This window comes from Kogia breviceps, chromosome 2 (assembly GCF_026419965.1).
Source record: "Kogia breviceps isolate mKogBre1 chromosome 2, mKogBre1 haplotype 1, whole genome shotgun sequence".
Taxonomy (NCBI): Eukaryota; Metazoa; Chordata; class Mammalia; order Artiodactyla; family Physeteridae; genus Kogia; species Kogia breviceps.
This window is the reverse complement of record NC_081311.1, coordinates 196,103,370-196,127,781: the sequence shown is the minus strand read 5'-3', so window position 1 is coordinate 196,127,781 and position 24,412 is coordinate 196,103,370.

The following is a 24,412-nucleotide window of genomic DNA, read 5'->3' as shown; positions in this document are numbered from 1 at the left end:
ATGGGAATTGTATCATAGGTAATTTATGAGTAAAGTTAATAGTTTCCTTTTGTCATTGCAACAACAAACAGTTGTCGTTTGCTTCACTAAATTTGGAAGATGTATTGGAATATCTGGTCATGGGGCCTACGTAGGTCTTACCCTAAGTTACCTGGGGCACTTCAAGGAAATAGGCAGTTATTCCCTCCAGAGTAGCTGAAACCGAGATAAAAATAAGACATCCAAGTGACCATGGGTCAGACGAGATCTGCCATGTTATCAAGACACCAGGAATGGTCCAGTGGTTAAGACTCTGTGCTTCCAATGCAGGGGGCATGGGTTCGAGCCCTGGTCGGGGAACTAAGATCCCATATCCCGCATGGCATGACCAAAAACAAAAAACAACAACAAAAACCCAAATCAGTGGGCCCAAGAGAGGAGGTTCCTGTTTCCAGGTACCAAGCTGCTCTCTCTGGGCACCAGAGGGCTGCCATCCATCAAGGACACTGTGACGGCTGCCTCTGGATGGCGCAAGATCTTACACAGACGCTGCTGATGCACAAATGCCCCGCCTGTCTCTGCCAGACCACCCCAGAGAAGGCAGCGGGGCCTGAGAGCCAAGTCCTTGTCAGACCCTCTGGTGTCCTGGGGAGGGCTGCCTCTGCTGCCCCCTGGTGGTCACCCTCCTGTGAGGTCACAATGAGGCTTTAGGCTGCAGGGCTGAGGCTGGTACAGAGATCTTCCATCTCAAAGAAGCTGTACCCCCTCACCTGTCCACGGTCCCCGTCTGGGTGCACCGTACTGCTCGGGGCCCATCACAGGGTATCTGGACCCTTCCTGCTCCCACAGGCCTCCTTCATTGCTAACTCCTCCCTCTTTTCAGGAAATCCTCACGGGAAATCAAAGAAGATCCTTCCTTTTCTTCGGCAAGGCCCAAGTCATTATTAGGTCCCCGTTCAAAGAGTGAAAGAAAAGTTTGGATCTCCAAGAGATTTAGACAGAGGGTTTGTCAACAAAGGCTCTTCATTTTCTACTCAGTTTTCTACTAGACAACTAGCAGCTATGTCCCACGTGGATTTCTGAGTCCTCTACTGGGGAGTTTCTCTCTGTATTGCTCAGCTCAGGCTGTCACAACAAAACACCACAGACTGGGGGGTCTTAAACAGCATGTGTTTTCTCACAGTTGTGGAAGTCTCTGAAAATCCAAGATCAAGTGTCAGCAGGGTTGGTGTTGGCAAGTCCTCCCTTCCTGGTTTGCAGACGGCCGCCTTCTCACTGTGTCTCCACGTGGCCTTTCTTCTGTGCACACGTGGAGAGGGAGACAGAGACAGAGATATCTCTGTGTCTCTTCCTCTTCTTATAAGGACACCAGATTAGGGCCCCATCTTTATGACCTCGTTTAACTTTAATTACTTCTCTTAAGGCCCTTTCCTCCAAATACAGTTACACTGGAGTTTAGTGATTCAACAGATGAACTGGGGAGCGGGGCACACAATTCATTCCATAACACCATCCTTTGACTTGTTTCATAAAATTAAACAGGAGTGGGGAGCTTCCCTCCCACAACCCTTGTATTAGGATCTTCAGACAGAAAGAGGTTTATTCAGGATCAAGTTCTATGGCCACAGCCAGGTCTCAGCTTCCCATCTACTTCTCTTCTATGTATCCGTACTGGCCTTGTCCATCTTCTTACGCCCACCACCTCTCACATGCACATTTCTTCTCCACCTTTCTCTGCTTCCCTGGGACTCCCCAGCTCTCTGGCTTCTGATTGGATGCAGCCAGTGGGAAGCACTGGCTGAGGTCCTCAGAGGGAGAAGACAGGTTGGAGTATTTCTACCCCTCGCTCCCCCTGCCTGGCTGTGGCGCCGTAGGAGCTGGGTGCCTCCATGGCTGCAGCTCTGACCAAATCCCTTCCATAGCTCCACGTCATACTGGGTTCCCTGTGCTCCTGGCTCCCTTCAGCCTGCTCACGCTTCTGTAAATAGTCCGTTCACCCACCTCCCTCCATCTGGCTGAGGCCATTTCCTCAGCCGCTGGGTCTCTGGAGGCTCATCTGTTACCTTTACTTTCGTCTTGGGGCTCCTGATATGCTCACAACCTCAGCAGGTCGGCCTTTGGAAGCCTGGCCCTAGAGAAAGAGAGGGTGAGAGCCCCCGCGGTCCAGCTTCTTGTCTCCATCCCTGGAACCCATGCACACCCTCTCTGCCAAGCTCAAGTAGAGCCCCCCTCCAGAGGGGGAATTAAAGCCCTCTTATCAGACCAGCATCCATCACAAGTCAGTGAGGATCCCGGGCTCATTCAGGAACTGGGGATGGGGGTGGGAGTGAACAAGGGTCCCTCTATGTGGGTGAAGAACCAGGAGAACAGAAATGCACCCCTTAAGCCGGCAACCTTGCTCTAGAATGTCAGGCCCCCAGGGGGAGCACAGAGCAAATGCAGAGTCCTGGATGAAGGGCTTAGGACAAGGGGCTTGGGTGTGGAGGATGAGACCCGGGGGCCTGGGCTGCCCCTCTGGCACTTGCAGGGCTGGGAGCACGTCTCTTCACTCCTCAGCCAGTGATTCTTCTCTGTAGTCCACGGCTGGTTCTTCACTGAGCAGAGCAGCCTCCCGGCAACCCTGCCGGAAAGCTCTATTCACGGGGTCTGATCACATAGATAAAACACCTCCTTTGTTCAAGAAATCCATTTTTCAGGAATGTAAACGCTAGCCCCTCCCCTTCCGCCTCTTTTTATTTCTTGATGCTTTTCTTTTTTCTGATTAAATGTTGTCATCTTCAATCCTTTAACCTTTCTTTGACACCTATTTGTATAGCACTTGAGAGCAACGATGGGGAGAAGAAATACCTGAAAGACAGAAACACGGATCTCTTTTCTCCTAATTATAATCACTCCAGCGTTCTGGACCTCTTGGTCCAGAATTCCAGGGAGGTTAAAAATAATCTGTAAGTCTGAGAACACATTTGACTTGCCTGTAACCATTCCAGCAGCTGTGTCACACTTCCTCCCCTGCTGTCCTAACAGGGGTGCATCTGTTGACATGGAGATAGATCGAAGGTCCTGAAGATGTGAATTGCTGGTGCCCAGAGACTTCTAGAACATAGGCTCTTCTTTCCCTTTTTTAATCTAATATTTTCATTTATTTTAAGGTCCAAACTTATTTCTTTATATCCATGAGGTAAGATGGCCAGGTCAATATATATAACCCTTCTTTCCTTCCACCTTTCCTGATCTCACCAGTTGTGGAGTCCACCTCCAGGGTCTCCTTCCTACATCTCAGAAACACTACTGAGTCGGGACCCCTTTGAGAATCCGAGGAGAGTGATAGGTCCTCTCTCCCAGAATATGAACACACAAAACTGAATTTCCATTCCATCCCGGGGGTTCATGGAACTGTGATGAAATCTGTCCCTGGGCCAGCGAGAGTCTGATTCTTCCAACATTGTCAGATAATGACCTGGATCAGAATCCCCTGAGGTGCTAGTGAAAACATATGCCTGTTCCCAAACCTGAACGAGAATCCTTGGCATAGATGCCAGGAATCTGGATGTTTAATAAGCATCTCGGGTGGTCTCTATTTACAATGGACTTTGAGAGACATTGCTAGGGTCCCATCTACCCCCAAATCCCTGAGCTAATCTGATTCTTTCCCAAACTATTCAAATTACTTTACACTGAACTGATCCATCCAGGCCCACACCATGTTTTACCAGTCAATACATTCTCAGCTTGACCATAGCTGTAGATGGAGAGTTTGGATTATCCAAAATCTTATCTTCATTATTCTCCAAATCAATGACTTTAGCGTAATTTAATGTCAGCTCTTAAGTATGAGGTTTATGCTCTTGAAAGGTAACATGTCATTTGGACAGCTTTCCTTGGGGCAGCTTTTATTTTCAAGATACAGCAGTAAAAAAATGACAATTAAGCTCCCATTAAGAGTGCAGAGCTACCAAGACCTCAGCTACCAGTCTTATTTTGGTTAACATGGAATACTATCACCTTCTAAAGCACACTCATTCTATTGCAAACAGTAGTATTTATAGCTTACTCTAAGTGAAAATTTTAAACAAAATATTTAGGCATAGAGAAAACCCACTGAAATAGGACCCTTCCGATTTTTTCCAGTGAACTACCCTAGTAGCGTAGGAGAATCAACATACACCCCAGGGGTCTGGGATCTGAAGGTGCTGCTACAAGTGGAGAATTTCTTTCAAGTACTGTGTTTGACCATAAAAATTGTTGAAATTTTTGCATTTCCCAGTATAACTTATTTATATTAAAAAATCATGCGTTTCCCCTCAAGTTTTCAAGTAAAATCAATGTGTCATGAAGGTGTTTCACATTTATTCGGACTTTTCATGTGCACACTTTTCATGTGCCATTTTAGAAATCTGACCTTATATCCTTTATATTTCTGCATAGTTTTTGAATTGGTAAAACTGGCTTTGTTCAATGATTGTATATGTAGAAAATCCTAAAAAACTGACCTAAAGACTATCAGAAGTAATAAGTGAATTTAGAAAGGCTACAAGATACAAAGGCATTATACAAAACCAACTGCATTTCTACATACTAGCAATGAAAAAGTAGACAATTACCTTTTTTTTTTTACTGGTTAAACAGATTTTATTCACCTTTATTCCCTATTAGAATAAATTTTTAAATACACTACTTACCAATTTACCACCATATTTGTTTCCAGCCAAATTCTGGCCTGAATAACAAGCCAGTATTAATAGCCCCCATGCACCAAGCTCTTACTGGATGAAGCCCTACGCAGGTAGGCAGGACTCTGCTCCTTTGCTCTCTCGTGAGAATCGAGCCAGACCCGTAGTTAACGCTCAGTGAATGGATAACAACACGAATGCATGAGTCACCGTTTAGTTGAGTTCACTTTTCAATCATTAGTTGAATCACTGGTTGCTGACCTCCATTCAGCCTCCAGCTCCACATGAGTTGTTTTAAGAGGATTCAGCAGGAAACGTTGACAACGGCATTGCTCAACGAAGCTGTGGTTCTTCCTGTCTCAGAATCCGATTGATTCTGTTCGTAGCATGGACAGTCATCACTGTCTGTTCCCTCACGTTATAACTGCTCAAGCAACTTAGCTGTGGAATCAGTTAACATTTCTGTCACTGCGCAGCTGCATTCTTCACTTACGTGCTGAATTTCTGCGAAGGTTGAGCTCTTTTCTCCCCCAGGGTGCTGTCGATGCCAAATGCAGGACGGTTGCCGCTGATCACTTCCTTAGCGATGTTTCCAGTGATACTGGGAATTGCTGATGGATTCATGGAAGTCCTTCTGCGTTGGACACTCACTGCTTGTTAATACAAAGGCAAACAGCTGATATCATTCACCTGTGAGTCCTTTTGATACTGGGTAAACAGTTTTCAGTCGATGATTCAATATGATTCTTTTGTGAAGTACCTGGGCGATGGGTTCCACATGAAGACGGTGTACGGTCTTTAACTTCCAGGCATTACAGCGTAGCAAGCGAGCCCCCAGTCTAACAATAAACCTGAAAGGCTTTAAGAGCATCAGCTGTGTATTGATAACAGAAGAATGTCCTCTCCTTCAGTCTTTTCATTTTTCATTTTATTTATTTATTTATTTTTTCATTGAAGTATAGTTGACTTACAATGTTGTGTTAGTTTCAGATGTACAGCACAGTGATTCAGCTCTCTCTCTCTCTCTCTCTCTCTCTCTCTCTCTCTCTATATATATATATATATATATATATATATATATAATTTATATGTGTATATAGATATCCTTTTTCAGATTCTTTTCCCTTATAAGTTATTGCAAAATACTGAATATAGTTCCCTGTGTTATTCAGTAGATCCTTCTTATTTATCTATTTTAAATGTTAATCCCAAACTCCTAATTTATCCCTACCCCACCCTTTCCCCATAAATTTGTTTTCTACGTCTGCGGGTCGATTTCTGTTTTGTAAACAAGTTCGTTTCTATTTTTTTTTTTTTGTATCTTTGTTTTTAGTGAAGTAAGCCAGACAGAGAAAGACAAATATCATATGATATTGCTTCTATGTGGAATCTAAAAAAAAAAAAAAAAAAAGATTCTTCAGACTTTTCAGAACGGCACGTCTCACCACTGTGCAGACATATCCTCTCCTGGCCTTTTGCTTTTCCTGACTTCCGGTTTCTGCCCTCTCCCTGCTGCCTGCATCCTCTCGCCTCTCCAGAACATCCCTTCCCTTCCGCGTTCCAGTCGGAATTCTCCCTTCTTCTCTAGACTATTACATCCTCTTAATTTATTTTTAATTTTTTTTAAAATTTGCAAGCTGTTGGGTATAAAGGAAACAGATTGGATGCAAGGAACTGTGTAAAGCAAGATGTTAGAAAAGCACTGCTCAGGGATATTTTGGGATAAGAGTAATGATAGTAGGAACCCGGATTGAGTCCAGGGCCTGGGCCACGCCCTCTTCTAAACTCTGTTCGGGCAATAATTCCTGTGATTCACTAAGGGGCCACATGGGATAGACATTAGGGGTAAAGAGGAGGAAACGGAGGCAGAGAAAAGCAAAGTCAGTATCACCCAGGGCAGAGCGGGCGCCCTCACTAGTGACATGAAGCAGAGTCTACCTGGGAAGCTCTCACTGGCCCCCCCACCAAAAGCCACCGGGTGGCCTGACCCCCTCCTGCGGCTACAGCGCCTTCTGGATACTTTCTTCATCGAATCTTCACAGTACCTACAGAGTGTAGGAATAACGGTGCACTTTTTACAGGTGAGAAAAATGAGGTTGAGGGTGGTTGGAAAAGTTCTCCACAGTCACAGAGCCAGAAGGTAGAAAGAGAATCCAGGATTCCAGCCCCAGTGTATCTGTGTCCAGAGCCCGTGTTCCTGACTGCTTGGCCCCAGGGTTGACATGCATGTGTGTCCGTGTGTGCATAAATTATATAATTCATGATTATAGACCCACGCTACAACCTTGTGCAGTTTCCAGCCGTCAATAACCCGTGACCTGCACGGCACGTACCTGGGGACACATCAGACATGCTTTCCCCCTGCTCGCTGGTCACAGCTTTCATGCTCCCTGGGTTCCGGTCATAGATCTGGATTGCTGACCTGCAAGGGTTTCATCCATTAAAAAAATAAAATAAAAAAGCCAGGGCTTCCCTGGTGGTGCAGTGGTTGAGAATCCGCCTGCCGATGCAGGGGACACGGGTTCGTGCCCTGGTCCGGGAAGATCCCACGTGCCGCGGAGCAACTAAGCTCGTGAGCCATGGCCGCTGGGCCTGCGCGTCCGGAGCCTGTGCTCCGCAACGGGAGAGGCCACAGCAGTGAGAGGCCCGCATACCGCAAAAAAAAAAAAAAAAAAAAAAAAAAGCCAGCCAATGTCTCTTCTCAAGTGTTCAGGTTGGTTTTGCGGCAGGACTGTAGTTCTTGAGGAGCAGGTGGAGGTTTGGTACGATTTCACAATAGTATGAGTTTCTGACATGAAGGCCGAATTTTTTTTTCCCTGCAAAATGGAATGCTTAAACTTTTCACATTTCTGTGCTTTAATTATAATTGAAGTAAGTTATCATTACAAGAACGTTTAGGTTTTTTTTGAAAATTAAAAAATAAAAAAGATAAAACATTGTTATATATTAAAATGTTGGAAGGGTGAGCTGCCCTGGGCAGCTCATCTGTCATCATCCTGAATGTCTCTCTACCTGCTCCACGTTCCTGCATAGAGAATAAAGCTTTCCATGTGCAAAGCAACCAAATTTTCCCAGGAGAGCTGTGATTGGAGCTAGTCATTAGGATAAATTAGGCTGGAGGGGGATCTTTTCATGCCCACTTTTCTGCTCAGACCCTGAGATGGTTTAACTCAGAGTTCTTTGCATGAAGAGATCTTTTCATTGGGAGGGGGTGTTCAAGGGCCCTTGAGCCCCTCAAAACTGCGAAGGCCTTCTCTTCATGCCTACATATCCCCAAGGAATAAGGTAGTGTTGGAGGTCTCCAAGACCACCCCCAGGTCGATGATTCACCAGGACTCCCAGAACTTAGCTCCGGGGATTTTACTGGGGGGCTGGTCCCAAAGGCACCCTCTGCCGGGCACGGACCCAAATTCCAGACTCCCTGGAGAGAGCAGGTGCTCGGTACAAACCATCCTGGTTGCACAAACAGTGCAGGTGCACAGAGCTGCTCTAATCAGTCCAGGGAATGCGGGAACCCAGCCCCCGAAATCCAAGTTCCCAGACCAACCAAAGGCCGCCTCAAAAGCAGGCTTTCCAAGCGCATGAGCCAGGCCTGCATGGGAACTTCTGTGTGCCCCTTCTTGGCCCCTTCTCAAGGCTTTGGGCCTGTGAGAACCCCAGGGAAGGTCTGGGCAGCCCACACCTGACCCTCCCAGGAGGCAGGGTACTCGCTGGGGGAGATGAAACGGCTCCCTACTCCCTCCAACGGGGGCCTTAAAGAAGCACACCCTGATCTGGGGGCATAGCCAAGGGCCATGTTTCATTCAACAACAGATGCTATACCTACCACACACACCCCACGCATGCTACAAACACACACACACACACACACGCTACAGACACACAAACCAGCCATCGCACACAAACCACATACATCACAAACACACAACACACATACACACACCGTACACACACCCCACTTCATACATTGGCATACAAATTAAAAGCAAAAAACCCCATTATTTTAACACTGTAAAATACTGAGTTTAAATTGTTAAGCAAGGTAACTGCTGTCATAAAACAATCATTTTATAGCCATTTATATTCTCCAAGCTCTGGGTCCTTTACTGCCCAAGCTCATCTAACTGGCCTGTGGCTTTTGAGACAGGCGTTCTAACTCTCCCCACTTCACAGATGAGGAAAGAACAGCTACAGAGCTTGGCTCTCACTGGCAGCATCTTCTTCCCACAGAACTGCAGCCCAGATCTCACTGACTCCTAAGCCGTGCTATTAAAAACTAAATCAAACATCCCTTCCAGAAAAGCATGAGTCACAATCACGTATGCCCTACTTCTGTGTTTTCCCAGTAAATGAATAGAACACAGTTGCAGCAAACATTGCTGTTTGGATGTTTCAGCAACAGGGTTTTTGGGGGGTTTTTTTTTGATGAAGTGTCACTCAAAAACATCACACATATTGTCCACTTGAAGGTCTCTACTTGCACACGGCCTGGAGCCATTTTGGGGAAGGAAAAGCTTTCAGAAGGGTTTCCTGTATGACTCATCACGGTCACCACAGGTCACCCCAGCCCAAGACCCACCCCTCCCCCCGCTGCTTTCTGCTGCTTCCCGGTCACCGTGACGTAGTCACCCACACGCTCAAGGCATCACGGCCCTGGACCGTCTGGAACTTCCCAGCTGCGCAGGGGTCTCAGAAACCCACCTGCCCACTGAGTGCAGCCCGTGGTTCTACCTGGACATGCCCAATGGGGGGGGGCTTCTGGAACATCTGTCAGGCCTGGGGAGTGAACCCTGGTCATCACCTGGCAATCCCTCCCTCATGGCTTCTGGCTCCCGACGGGGCTTTTCTGTGATCTGAACGTCCTCATTGAGATTTACTTGATGGTAGTAGACAGTTTTGTCCCAGTGCAATTCGTAGACAGTCCAACAGCAAAGGGAGGGCTCCTGATCTCTTTGAATGGTCTCTTGGAAAGCAGTCTGCTGTCCCTCCTCAACCAGCCTCTGCCCCGCTTCCTGGGGAACGTGAGAAGCAGAGGGTGGATGAGGGCGTGGTCAGCCTCTTCCCTGGCTCCCCCACGCGCTCGAGGAGGCACCAGAGGATGGCCTGCATGTGACCCCACCACCCTGAGCATCCCTAGTGTTTCCTGGGCAGGTGAGAGGTGTGCCAGCAGGATCCCCAAGGAAGGGGGCCACGAAGTCACTCTTCATGGGGTGGGACGTGCCTCCTCTTCCTCCCGCGAGCTGTCTGCAGTTTTATAAGTGATGTTGGTGGCACCAAGGCCGGTCTGACATTCCCTGCTGTCAGACCGTCTGGCCAGGCTGGGGGTCGTGCCCTCCCTTTGACTCAAGGGGCTGCCCCACCCATCTCCTCCACATCAGCACCTCACTCGTCTTACTGAGCATTTTTAGTCATTTTCTGCGGGTTATACCTTCATTCCCCAGCCCGGGCTGTATATCTTGGCAGCGTTCTTCTCTGCCATCATGTCAGGCAAGTTAGAAATGCTTTTGTGTGTTACCATGAACTGTAATGTTCTAGTTAACAAATAATTTCCAATTTTGTAATTGTCACACCCGACAAATGATATTCCGCATGGCCATCCTGTGGCACTCCAGAAGTGGAAACGTCTTTACAGGGTTGTATGGATTAAAAGCGGATTGAAAGAGGGGCCTCTGCTGGGGGAGCGTTGTCTCCAAACCCATTCCCCTCGACACCCAGCTTCGAGTCCAAGGGCTGATGGTGATCAGTGACACCCGGCTCCCCACGTTCACCTCAGCCTGTCACCCTCAAGGCTGCCACAGGGAGAGGGCAATGGGCAGTGGCTTGGGGGTCTTCTCGGCCCAAGAGGCGGCGGGGGGTCCCATCACCCGTGGGTGGGGAGGACACCACCAAGCTCGCTCCCAAGCAAAATGCGAAGACACGGGCTTTTACTCCCTCTTGATGCGGAAGGGCCTGTCCTGAGATGGTTCACCCAAAGACGTGTGATAGCTTTGCCAGCGTCCAGCGTGCTGGGTTCTGGCTGTAAGACGACCCAATGGTAGTGAGAAAGGTATGAAGAGGAACACAGGGAGGGGTGACGCTGAGGTCTGCTGGGACCTTCTGGGGTTGTCCGAGGGACGTCTCAGTGGCAACAAGGAGTGGGTTTTGAGCACAGGGCAGAGCACAGCAGAGGCAGACGTCTGGCCTGTGATGAGATCTGAGCCCTCAGGACGAGGGGAAGGGAGAATTCTCTGGAGCAGTGAGACTGCCCATCGAAGGTGGTGTGGTGTGGAAAGAGGGCCAAACAGAGGGCCCAGAGAACACTCACCATCCAGGAGCAGGTGGAGGAAAAGGATGCTGTGAGGGAGCCTCACACAGCAGACAACCAAGGAGCTGGGAGCCAGGGGTACCAGGAAGCACGATCAAAACCAAGGCAGAGAGTTTGGGGGGGCAAAGGAGGTCGTCAAGAGAACCAGATGCCACAGGGACAAGTAAGATAAGGATTGAGAGAGATCCAGTCTGTGCAGCAATTAGGAGGTGCCCTTTCCCAGGGCAGGTTCGGAGATGGGAGGAAGGGAAGAGGGAATAACAGATTTGGGCCAACTGAGGGCTGGCTGGTGGGGAGAAGCAGAGACTCTTCTGGGAGGGGGAGGAGTAAAACTGCAGGGCGAGAGCTAGAGGGCTATGCAGAGAGACAGAGACACAGAGAGAGACAGAGACAAGACAAAGGGACAGAGACAGAGGGAGATACAGAGAGACAGAGACAGGCGGAGAGAGATACAGAGAGACACAGAGACAGAGATGCAGAGAGACAGAGAGCATATGGGAGGGGGTGAGGAAGAGAGACAGAGAGAGAGGGAAAGAGTCTTGGGGTAGGGAGATGGAGAGAGAGACAGAGACAGAGAGAGAGATGGAGACAGAGAGAGAAACAGAGAAAGACAGAAACAGAGACAAAGAAGCAGGGAGAAAAACAGAGAGGAAGAGAGAGAGAGAGTTGTTCTGAGGCAGGTGAGACTTGAACAGGGGCTGTTTTTCGAGAGGATTTGTAAATCTGGACAAGAGAGTCCTCTACACACAGTGGAAACTCAATACCCGATGAACAGACCATAAAGAAAACGTGTATTTCAATGATGGGGAGGAGGGGATGAGCTGGGATGCTCCCCCCAGGCATCTGCCTGGCGGGACCTGTGGTGCTCGGAGGTACCCACAGCCTTCCCATCACACACCGCCCCTCTTGTGACCCACTGGTCTAGAGCTAATGTTGGAGGTTGGATTGAATTATTTCCCTAAAACTTGTATTCCTATTTGAAATGGTGGTTTGTTCATTCCCGGTATTTCACCTGAACTCTTTCCTATGTTGCCAATGTGGCAACAATGTTACACCGTGACTCTGGTGCACACCTGCTCGTGAGCATCCACTGATGGGCGGACAGCGTCACACAGCAGCAGGGATGAGCAATGCGGGCGTACAGCCCAGGGCTGGTGACCAGGACGTGTTGCAGTTTGAGTGTCTGAAAGTCCTCCCGTTCGACGTGCAGATGGGAAGACTGGTTTAGCCTTGTCCCACGGCCCAGGCTGGCAACGTGGGCCTTGGCTCGAGGAGAGGGCTGGGGAGAAGGGCTCGTAAGGCTGGGACCACTGCAGGCCTTACGGGATACATGAGAGAGGGAACATTTGCTGACAACGTGGGTGGAGGACAGCGATTCAGGAGGCAATGGGGCTGCCTAACCCCAAAGAGCAGGGGACCATTCTTCGGCCCTAAATACCCCCAGCGGCACCAGATTAATTCCTTTGGTTATTGTATTGTATGATATTAGCAGAAAAGAAGAGGACGGGGGGCTTCCCCGGTGGTGCAGTGGTTGAGAGTCCGCCTGCCGATGCAGGGGACACGGGTTCGAGCCCTGGTCTGGGAAGGTCCCACATGCTGCGGAGCAACTAGGCCCGTGAGCCACGACTACTGAGCCTGTGCATCTGGAGCTTGTGCTCTGCAGCAAGAGAGGCCGCAATAGTGAGAGGCCCGTGTACCGCGATGAAGAGTGGCCCCCGCTCACCGCAGCTAGAGAAAGCCCTTGCACAGAAATGAAGACCCAACACAGCCAAATATAAATAAATAAATAAATAATTTTTTTTTTTTTTTTTAAAGAAGAGGACAGGGGAGGAAGAAGACAAGGAATGTGAAATGTGAAAAAAGGGAAGAGTGAAGTGGGAGAGGTAAATGGGAGCAAAGGAAAACAATAAGAGCAGAAATGAAAGGGATGCATTTTCTAAAACTGTGGAATTACTTAACTCCCGGGCCAGATAGTAAATTTCCTGAGTAGAAGGATCATGCCTTGGACATATTGTAAAGTCCTCTTTTCCCACAACTGTAATAGGGAAGAGCAAATCTGACTCCCTGTTGGATCTGTTTCTTTCACTTCTATTGCTTTTGCTACAAGTTAAGAATGTTGCCTATAGCCTGAAATATACAGGATAGGCCATTCTCAAGGCTCTGACCTTTAAAGGTATAAACACTTTTCCATTCACAGAGAGATAAAAAGTTGCAGAACAGAGAATAACATTTGTCCTGTTGGAGGTTTATAGGAACATCATGACCTGACCTACATGGACAGATGTAAGCACAAAGGATTCTGACACCAAGAAGTCTGCAGCAAGCAACCACAGCCCTCCCCTTATGGTATAAAGAAGCCTGAATTCTAACTCTGGTAAGATGGGTTTTGGGGACATTAGTCCACCATCTTCTTAGTCCACTGGATTTTCAAATAAAGTTGCTATTCCTTGTCCTGACAACTTTCCTCTCTAGCTGTTGGCCTGTCTTGCAGTGAGCAGCAAGAGCTTGGACTGGGTAACATTATCACCCATTTTCAAATGCTCAGATGGTTGGGGCACCCTCAAATCTTCGTAGATGTTTGTGAATAAATGAAGGACGGTCATCTGCTACAGATGAGCATGTGCAGCCACGTTCATGCATGTCCAACACAAAGAAAATATTTTATGCTCAGTCATCCGAGTAACAAGTGAGGGAGCTTTCTGCACTAAAAGTAACTTGAGGAGTAGAAAAATAAAGGTCCAGGGAATTTAAAGAAATGAGATTAACTGTGGAAATAATATTCTTTGGCTCCTTATACTATTACTCTTGATTGTTGCTTACTTTAGGAGATTATGCTTACTTCTCAGAGATTATACATACAACCCCGTTCCATTTCAAGCAGTCTAATCACAGGATGAAAAACATTAATTCTCTGTTGCAGAGGGTGTTTATTAGGAGGATGGCTTCACCAAAAATAAATAAATAAAAAAACCCTCTAAAACTCAGCAGAAATGATGATGTCACCAACTTAATGCTAAGATCACACGAGACACAGGTGACTTGTAGAATTGCCTGACTTTGTTAGATCATTACCAAATCTATGTATTGGTGACAATGACAGAAGTTTCTAAAATGAGAAAATTAGGCAAATAATTCTGTATTCAAACCTTGGGTAAATCAAATTTGCTGATTAATTTCTTTGACTAGCTTCTTTACAGTGCCCTTGTTACCAGACCCAACTTGGGTCTTCTCGCCCGTGCAGAGTAAATCCAATCTACTGACTCTGGGTTGTGGTGAAGGGAAGGGCAGCATTTATCGCAGGCGCCAAGCACAGAGTCAAGGCAGCTAGTGCTCAAAACACCTGAACTCCCCAATGGGTTTCAGCAAAGCACTTTTAAAGGCCAGGTGAGGGAGGGGCATCCCAGGGTTTGCGATCAGTTCTTGCGCAGTCCTCTGATTGGTTGATGGTGAGGTGACAGGGTGGTGTCACAAAGGTTAACATTATCGATCCTCAGGCTTGGGGCTTCCCTGGTGGCGCGGTGGTTGGGGGTCCGCCTGCTGATGCAGGGGACGCGGGTTCGTGCCCCGGTCCGGGAAGATCCCACGTGCCGCGGAGCGGCTGGGCCCGCGAGCCATGGCCGCTGCGCCTGCGCGTCCGGAGCCTGTGCTCCGCAACGGGAGAGGCCCCCAGTGGTGAGAGACCCAAGTACCGCAAAAAAAAAAAAAAAAAAAAAAAAATCCTCAGGCTCCCTTAGGTCTGGGAGCTAGGTGCTCATGGTCATAGGCTCCTGCTCGGTTACCAGCCTAAAAAGAAATAAAAAGTAATGAGTTTACTGAAATGATTGTGGCGAGGGCAAAGGTCAGTTTGGCCTGAGTGGTGTGAGGTGCGATCAATACCAGCCGTAACCACGTGGTCGATGACTCTGGCCAGACTCAAATGTTCCCCGAAGGACAGCGTGTTACCCCACACACTTCAGTTCCTCATAGCGTTTTGTTAAGAAGTTAAATTTAAGATGGTCTGAAGGATGATTTCTACTTCCATAAGGAGCACTGAGTGTCTGTTGTTATTGTACAGGTTTAGCAACTTAGCACCCGTGTCGTAGGCGATCAGGACATAAATAACACTCACCCTTTACAAATGAGGATGCCCTTTCCACACAGAAAATCTGCCTCCGTGTGTATATATATTTTTTAGGGGATATATAGTTTTTTAACATCTTTATTGGAGTATAATTGCTTTACAATGGTGTGTCAGTTTCTGCTTTATATCAAAGTGAATCAGCTATACATACACCTATGTCTCCATATCTCCTTCCTCTTGTGTCTCCCTCCCACCCTCCCTATCCCACCCCTCTAGGTGGTCACAAAGCACCGAGCTGATCTCCCGGTGCTATGCGGCCGCTTCCCCACTAGCTATCTATTTTACATTTGGTGGTGTCTATATAAGCCTCCATATTGAGCCTCGTGCAAACCGTAAGATCCAACTTTGCCCCCTTGCTGTGCTCCATTTGGCCCAGACAATTCCAGAAAGCCTGGAAAAACCTTGTGTAACATCAGTTCTCCACTTCCAGCAGAGACTCTGCTGGGAAGCTACTTCTCCGCCACTTTGGTGTGATAAAGTGTTAATGATATGTAGATGACATGTCATTGTAAGAGATAATTTGCATGCACACACAGCAGAAGGGATGATTCCTAATTTTTAAGTACTAGCAAAAAATGTGTCTAGTCTCTTGGGCATGTTTCTGTCCACTGTTTCATATTCAGAGTCAGCCCTGGACAGAATCATTTAAAAACCTGCAAAGAACTTGGGATGTTGGCACTGACCCCTTCCCAAAAGGTTTTAAAGGTTTCAGAAGAGCTGTACTTCCACCTCCGAAGGAGAGCACTTCTAAATGTTAATGTTACGTTTAACCTTGTCAGCCTGACCTTGAGGTAGCAGAATAGCAGGTCTAGACGAAAACGATGCTTTCCGTAAATCTGCCTCTGGAAACGCTTCCTAAGCCCCATATCTCAGTCATGCTTGAAGGCGACTTTTATGGATCTCGCACAGCTGAACGTGAATCACTTATTTATGGATATTTGATATTTGCTGGTATAATTCACTTTCTGGACTTTTGTTATATTTATTTTAATTCTTTCTAGAACGCAGTAGAGAATTTAGAGCCTTTCAAATCTGCATATGTATGCAGGCATTTTTTCTTTTTGTGCATGCATTCATTAGCTAAGTGGGTTTTTTGGACTTTGTTATGACAAAAATAATATTTTCATGCACGTGGAAAGCAAATTCAAACAGTACAGAAGATATGCAATGAAACGTGAGTCTCTTTTCCATCCCACATACTCTGTTCCATGGTCCAGAGATAACCACTGTCAATAGTTTCTTGTGTATATTTTTGGAAAATGCCCCGCACACCTATACATATGTGTATGCATATATATACACAAACACAATTTTTCATGGAGCTGGGGGCATTTGTATACTATGTTTCTTTTAGTTATCAGTATCTGGGTGATCTGAATCATATCAACACACACAGATCCATCTCACTCCTTTTATAGCTCTGAAGTTTTTGATCACATGGCTTAGATTATTTAATAATTTTGCTGCAGATGGGCATTCCAGTTTCTGACTAGTATCAACAATTCTTCAGGGAAGGCTTCTGTCTACAACCAACTCCCTGTCTCTGTGGCTACATGTAATATTAATCCTGGATTCTTGAATCATCACTTTGCCCTGAAGTCTAATTTTCATATCTGAATTTATGACTTCTTTGGCAAGGAAAAACCCAGGGTTGTTGTTTTTTTTTTTTTTTTTTTTTTTTTTTTTTTTTTTTTTTTTGTGGTATGCGGGCCTCTTACTGTTGTGGCCTCTCCCGTTGCGGGGCACAGGCTCCGGACGCGCAGGCTCAGCGGCCACGGCTCACGGGCCCAGCCGCATCCGCGGCATGTGGGATCTTCCCGGACCGGGGCACGAGCCCGTATCCCCTGCATCGGCAGGCGGATTCTCAACCACTGCGCCACCAGGGAAGCCCCCAGGGTTGTTTTTTTTCAGTTCTTTCCTCCACTTAGCACTGGATAAAATCATAACAAAGACATGGTCCATGAGCAGCAGGTTGAAAATCAAGTTAAGAAATATAGATAAATAAGCTAGAATTCAATAAGAGTAAACTTTGATCACAGAAATTAAATTTCTTCTCACTGCTTTGTTTTTGTTTTGCTTTATCTTTTCATCCTAAGCCATAACAGACTGGAAAACTGCTGACTTGTTTTCTGGACTTTTCTCACTACCGTTTCCAGTGAGCCTTGCTCCTCCTGTCTGCTAGTCCATCATAAATCAGGCAAACCAAGGCTGCATCCAGGTCTAAAGAGATGTGACCAGCAGCTGTAGGTCCAGGTGCAGGGGACAGGGAGAGGGGCTTCCGAGTGGCTGGCCAGTTGTCAGGACAGCAGCCGCGGTGGAAGGAGTGAAGCCGTCTCCTGGACAGCGTGTCCAGCAGCAGCGTGAAAAGGCTGAGATCCAAGGCGTGGGTGCCCTAGAAGTGCCACCAAGTGATCCCAGCACCCAGCTGCTCTTGGGATCAAAAGTTGCCCTGGGCTCCTGGTCTGCACAGGGCTGTAGGAAAGATCTGAGAGCTTATTCCTTTCTCCAATAAGCTTCTAGCACCTCTCTGGAGAATTTTACCCTGATATTCCGTGGCCATATTTTAGCGCTTCTGGGCTACCTGTTATCAGAACAATCTATGACACCGCTCTCTCCTTTGCCTCCTTTGCTTAGGAATTTTGAGAAGCATAAATACATTTTCTCTAAGGTGTAGTTCTGAAAAAGGATAATTCGATATCTGGAAGGAGATTCAAGCCATTGATAAGTGCTGTCACCTCTAGGGAGAGAAGCTGCAGCTGGCAGGGGTAGGGGGTGATGGAGGGTAGGAAAGGGACTTCACTGATCCCCCTTTGTACCTTCCGGACGTTAAATTGTGTGTTTTAACTAAAACTAAAATATGACCGTTTAGTCATTTCCGTCTTTGCGCTCTTGAACATGAGTTTCTCAAGAGAGAAAGGCTGTCTGTCTCCTCTTTGAACAAATAAAGGGTTGGACCCCCCCATAAATACTGGGATGTCTTTGACTAGGCTGAAAAATATCAAAAACTAGAACAAGGAGGGAGGGGACTAAATTCACTTCCCTGTGCTTTTATTTTTTTGCTCCAATAGACCTTTCATCTCATCTTGGAGACTTTTTATCTGGGTCTCTTCTCTCTCTGGAGTTTTCTCTATGTTGTGTGGAGGTCACGTCCCCTCATATTCTCTTTTGGATGCCAGAGGTTCCTGGAATGCCCTCCTTGGTCATGTTTGGGGTTGAGAATTGAGTTTTGAGGCCTAAAGCCCTTTGCTTATCACCTCCCTGTATGGACCAGGTAGCGTTGCTTTATTAAGCTCGGAAATTGGTCACATTGGTGACCAATTCCCCTTTTGCTAACTGTGGTAAAATCTAGATTGGAGAAAGCAGCTTAGGCCAAGGATGCAAGGGAGGCTCGCCTTCTCTACCTCTGAATATAAGAAGGCCATTTCCACAAAGCTTACCTACCCTGTGGCTGGTGGAGACAGACAACGCATGGACTCCTGAAGGCACTTCCCCTCACTGACTGGTAGTGAGATGTAACCCAATGAAGAAGTATTAGGCTCTGGCCAATCAGATTAGCTACTCTCTTCCCCAGGGATGCTAGTGAGATGTAACCCAATGAAGTATTAGGCTCTGGCCAATCAGATTAGCTACCCTCTTCCCCAGGGATGCAAGCAGAGTAGACAGAGCACATGACTGGATGAAGTTTGCTCCTTTCCACATGCAAAACTAGAAGTAAGTACCACATTAATCAGACATGAATAAAGGCACTTGTCTTGAATGGAAGAAAAAACCAATAAATGTGATTTAAAAGGGCTCATAGTTTTAATTCCAAGAGCTATTTCAAAATAGGATTATCTGGATTCTGGTTGACTCGATGTAGGGAGTGAGCAGACAGAAGGGAAAAATGAGTTTGTCTATGATCTACTGCTAGCTGGATGCACTTGCTCGATAAGCCTGGTGGAGACATATATAGGCAGAGCTTTGAGTTTAATACTCTATGTTGGGAGCTTCTGGCTTTTGGCAGTGATGGAGACTGAGAAATCATGAGAGGTAGATGCGATCAACTACCCAGAGACAAGAGGATGAGAAGGTCCAAAACCAACCACTGGGGGCCACTAGCCTTCTGTAGACTGATGACTGATAAGGACAAGTCTAGGCCATGATCAGAGACGGGAGGGAAACATGGCTCTGTAGCCTCCCGTTTGGAGGTCCTGATGGATGATGTACCTCCATTCCAGACGGTTATCAGCACAAATCAGTCCTGCATCTTTGGAGCAGCGTGTGGCAAGGGAAGTACTGCCAGTTAGCCAGGCCAGCTGGTTTTCTTAGAGAAAAATGTTAAGAAGGATGGGGCAATCAGCAGGATCCATTGAAAGGCCAGGTAAGCAAGGAACCCAAAGGCCTTGCATTTTTCCTTTGGTCACCGAGGACCTTAGGAGAGAGGATTTAGGGGATTGCAGAGGGCAGGGGCAAGAAAGTAAAAGGGATTTTCTATGACTGATGAAGCAAAGGATTAGATTATATAAGCACAGTGTAACTCAGAAGGAGGAAATAATCACCTTGAGTGGCTACGTCTCTAACAGAAGCAGCAAGGAACCAAAGAACTCTATCGCGATGTTTGTGCCATATTTATCCACAGAGAGGACAGTTCCACAAGGAGCCTTGTATTCGAAGGGAAGAGTCATCCTGAGTGACCACACAGCAGACAATGGGAGAGTCGGTATCACACCTGGCCCTCCTCCACCAGGTTAAGAGAGCCAACGGGGCTTGATAGAGGCACAGAAGCACAATTGTTTCCATCTCCCTCGGGTCCAGACGACTAGGTTTTAATTAAATGAAAATAATAGGCATCTCAGTTCACCTGGGGAGGAGGGGGAAGGGAAAGCAAAGGAATCCAAGTTTCCATCCAATACTTTTTGGTTCGTGGTGCAGAACGCCAGTCACCGGGAGTTATTGTTAACCACCCCCCCCCCGCCATTTTTTTCCTTCACTGTAGCTATTAGAGTCGAAATTTAATTACGGTGATTGAATTATTAAAGGAATCAGAAATAACTTTTGCATACCAAGCTTTTTCTTCCCCTTCAGCTGAAAGGACTGGCACGAAAAAGTGAGGGTTTTCTGTCATTTTCACAGCCCTGAGTTCCACGTCAGGCCTTAATGCCCTTGATAAAATTCACTTAAGCGATGAAATGTAAGTTTTAAGGAGAGATTTAAAACGATCTTATATACGAATCTTATCTGAAAATAACATTGACAGGAAAGATAATGACTTCTAAATTTTCATACCTGTCCCAGGCATATAATAGAGATCGACCATTAATAATGAAGGCTGGAATGGGGAAAAAACCATCAACAACCACTAAATTCTCTTAGTAGTGGTTGTCGGGAAAATGAGAACCTGAGTTGTTTCAGCCTTGCTGCTTCACAAAAATCAGAAAGAGGGCCATCTGAACTGCGACTTTTTTGTTGGTTTTTCATGAAAACCATGAACTTGAATGGACAATATAGTAATAGATTTTTAAAAATTGAAGTATAGTTAATTTACAAGATTGTGTTAGTTTCAGGTATTCAGCAAAGTGATTCAGTTATACATATATATTTTTTCAGATTCTTTTGCATTTAGCATACTGAGGTAAGTCAGAAGAAGACAAGTATTATATGATCTCACTTACATGTGGAATCTAAAAACTAATACAACGGATTTATTTACAAAACAGAAACAGACTCACAGACACGGAAAACAGACTTACGGTTACCAAAGGGGAAAGGCAGGGAGGGATAAATTAAGAGTGGATCCTTTTTATTTCCAGGCTTCGGACCCCTTGAAGGAAGCAAAAGGCTGCAAGCATCACAGATGCATACTTATCTCCACCAAAATCTACTGCCCTGCTCACAAAACTCCCCTGGGAACCAGTGTCTTTTCGTCCCTTCCCTGTGTCCCCTGAGGGGGGCACTCCTCCAGTGATGACACTTGCTGTATCCGGCCCCCCCTAGGACTCTGGGAGTGTGGGTGAGGAGCTTCGTTAAGGAAACCCTCCCACCAAAGAACTTCCATCCCGGACCACCTGGCTTCTGCAGTTTCAAGCCTTGATCTTTCTCTGCCTAATTGGCCTCCTTTATTCTCGACTTCTGGTCCCCTCTCCCATTATGGCTGCCTGCCCTCTGAATTAGATGCAAAAATTGATTTCTTCCAATCTCTTATCTCAGCTGGGTTTCCTGCATGCTGATTTCCTCTCTCTTCCATTAATTTGTGATTCTTTGAACTGCTTTCCTGGTAACATCCCTGCATACTCTGCCAGGCTCCTGGTCCCCTCTCCTGGCAAATAACCCCTCCTAGTCTGCACTACAAACAAGAACCAAGACTGCATCAGAGCATCGATGCCCCCAGGCTCTGAGCCCCAAAGAAGCACTTTCTCAATTTAGCAAGTGGGGCTCTAAAAGATCTAGTCCCATAGCTCCAGATAGAGAACCAGGTTAGGGAGTCTCTTATCCATACATTCGTTCAATACATATGATGGAACTTTTAGTAGGCACTAGGCAAATTTGCCTCTGTGGAGGCTTTCATCTCGTATACAAGAAGCTCAGTAGAGGGCACTCCTGTATTATAATAGCTAAGCACAGGGGGCAGTGGACCTGAACCCAAGGGAAAGGCAAATAATCACACACACTCCGTGCAGGTAGACACACACACACCCGTGTTCTGATATTTATCCTTATCCACACTCAACTTTGCATCTTACGTCATCAAGCTTCCTAAAGCAAAGATAGTAACGATGGAATATATTGCTCTCTTTGCTGGATCCACTCAAAAGTTATTTTGATTGGTGGCACACTTGATTTCTAAGCCCTTCAAGGAAAAAAAAAAAAAGAGAGAATATTTTAGGATACAATTTCAAAATCACTGCCAAGTGACCGCATTCTGTTTACTTGAACTGAGTTCTTTTCTAGGTGTAGCGTCATCTCGATGCGGAAGAGAAGGGAAAGGAAATAATGCTGTTGCTGGACGTGAAATTCATCTCAGGCAAGACACAGGTACATGTTATTCTTTGAGAAATGTCTTATTCTGATTAATTAAAATGAAGAAAGTAGCACACTGCAGCCAGCATTTTCCACTCCATGGAATACTTGCTGGTTGGGCGACCACTGAGACTCAAACGACTGTGTCCATTATAAAACTGTTTTTTTGGGTGTTGTTGTTTTGCAGGTATCACAGGTAACCTTTATAGGGCACTTACTGTGTGCCAGGCACCGCACCAAACACTTGACGTGTATTATTTCATTTCGTCTTCACAACCTCCACCTGTGTTAGATACATTTTAGAGATGGGGAGCTCGAGAAAGGGTAACCCAGGTATTGCCACGTGGCTAGAACATGGTGGGAAATGTATAGCCTCGATCCAATCTGTCCACACAGCGCAGACCGTTAGCGGTGACACTTAACGTCCATGGCTCGAAGGGGGCCTTGCATTTCTGACGTCTTGGTAAACATTACTTTCCTTTTCCTAATTCCGGGAGTTGTCAATTGAAATTCATATTGGAAGGAAAGGTGACTCAGCTAAATGACATTTTTATGTGTTCGGAGTTAAATTATCCACTGTAAATTCAACTTGTCACCTGGCGAGTGAAATTAGACCGTAGCACGGTTGCTATTCGATTATGGTGAGTTGCTGTTTAATGGCCCTGTTCTCGAAGGCTCCATTAATGTCTACTAATCTGCTTTTGCTACTGGGCAACAGACAGCCCTTTATTACTAAACCCCATCACAGGGGGTGCAAAGTGCGGTGCTGCAGTCAAAATCCCAGCCAGCAGGAATTAGTTCAGCACCAGGACAACACATCGCAGGTTTTACTCAAATATTGCCCTGCTACCATCCTTAAAATAAAAGCAAGATCTGACAGGGGATAGATGCAAATAGGAGAAAGGCATCCTACAGCAAGATCGTCTGTGGGAGCCAGATCAAGAGGGTTCCAGTCTGGTCTGTCTTTTTCCAGATGCCCAGGTCCCAGGTTACTAATCTAAGGCCCATCTTGGGCTGGCGCCCAGCCTAGGTCCTGTCTGTAGCACAGAGGAAGGAGAGAAGAAACAGTCTCGTGAGCAGGTGGCCATCTATGGGACAGGCCTTGAAGAGAGCCAGAAAAATCACTCCCAAAACACAAAATCCCGTCTTCCCAGGGTTCCCAATAACTGAAATGAAATCATTCTAAATTACACCGACATCTGTTATTTTTGCTTACTCACCCCCATTAGCCCTTTAGGGAACAGATGCCTGATTCTTCTTTGGGAACCACCCCTCCCCAGGTTTAGCCCCTGGGCCCCATCCATCAGTGTGTTCCATCCTTCTGGACAATAGTACTTGATGCAGGGCTGGGCCGAACCGGCCAGAAGGATGTGTCCTTCAGGCTTTTGTCCCAGTTATTGGGAAAGAGATGCACCTTTTTCTTTCTAGGATCTACACCAAGGACGTGAGCCCAGGGCTGCCATTAGGAAAACAGAAGAGAGATGGAGAGAGACCTGGTCTAAAGACTTCTTTTGAGTTCCATGGCTTCTAGCCATGCCTGAACAGAATCATAATCATGAACTTTTCCATTACGTCAGTGAATATATTTCCATTTTTGTCCAACTCAATTTGAGTTGAATTTCTCTCACAACTGAATTCAGGTTGCTTACAACTTCATTCCCCATTAAATTAAAACAGTGTGTGCGGTGGAGGGGTGCACTGAGAGAGAGCGCGCAGGCCCTCAGCCCTTGGCACTGGGCTTCGAGAAGGCAGTCTGCATGTAGGTTCTGCCTTGGTGAAGTCAAGTGCCCGGGGCCTTGGTCTCCTCATCTGGCAGTTTGGACCGAATGATCCACAAGGCCTTTTCCAGCCCTGGACCCAGTCTGGGAAACCGCTGCCACCACGGAAGTTCCAAAGGAGGCATGGCTGGTCCTGCCATCTACATGTGTTCTTCTCACATGGTTCAATACCAACAAAACTGCCTATTTTATCATAGCTTGTGAAATGAAGGTGGTAGGAAAGGATTTCTATAACATTTGGGGTTTTACTCATAAATGGTTATCATTTTCATTTCCAGCCCCCTAGGCCCCACTTTCATCTTTCTGTCTCATAAGCTGCAGTTGGGAAGAAGCCACCGTCCACTCTGTCTCCGCTGCCCCTCCTCCAGAGCAGCTCGGCCCCAGATCTGTGTGCATCTGAAATGCACGCTCAGTTTCCTTGGCACCTGGAGAGGATGAGCCTTGGTTGTGTGTTTACAAACCAGAATAAGACCACCGAATTAGAGTGAGGGGAGACGGAAACCGGGGACTGGGCACTGGTGTTTGTTACCTACGGTGCCACCGACTCCAAGCTCCTGACACGTTG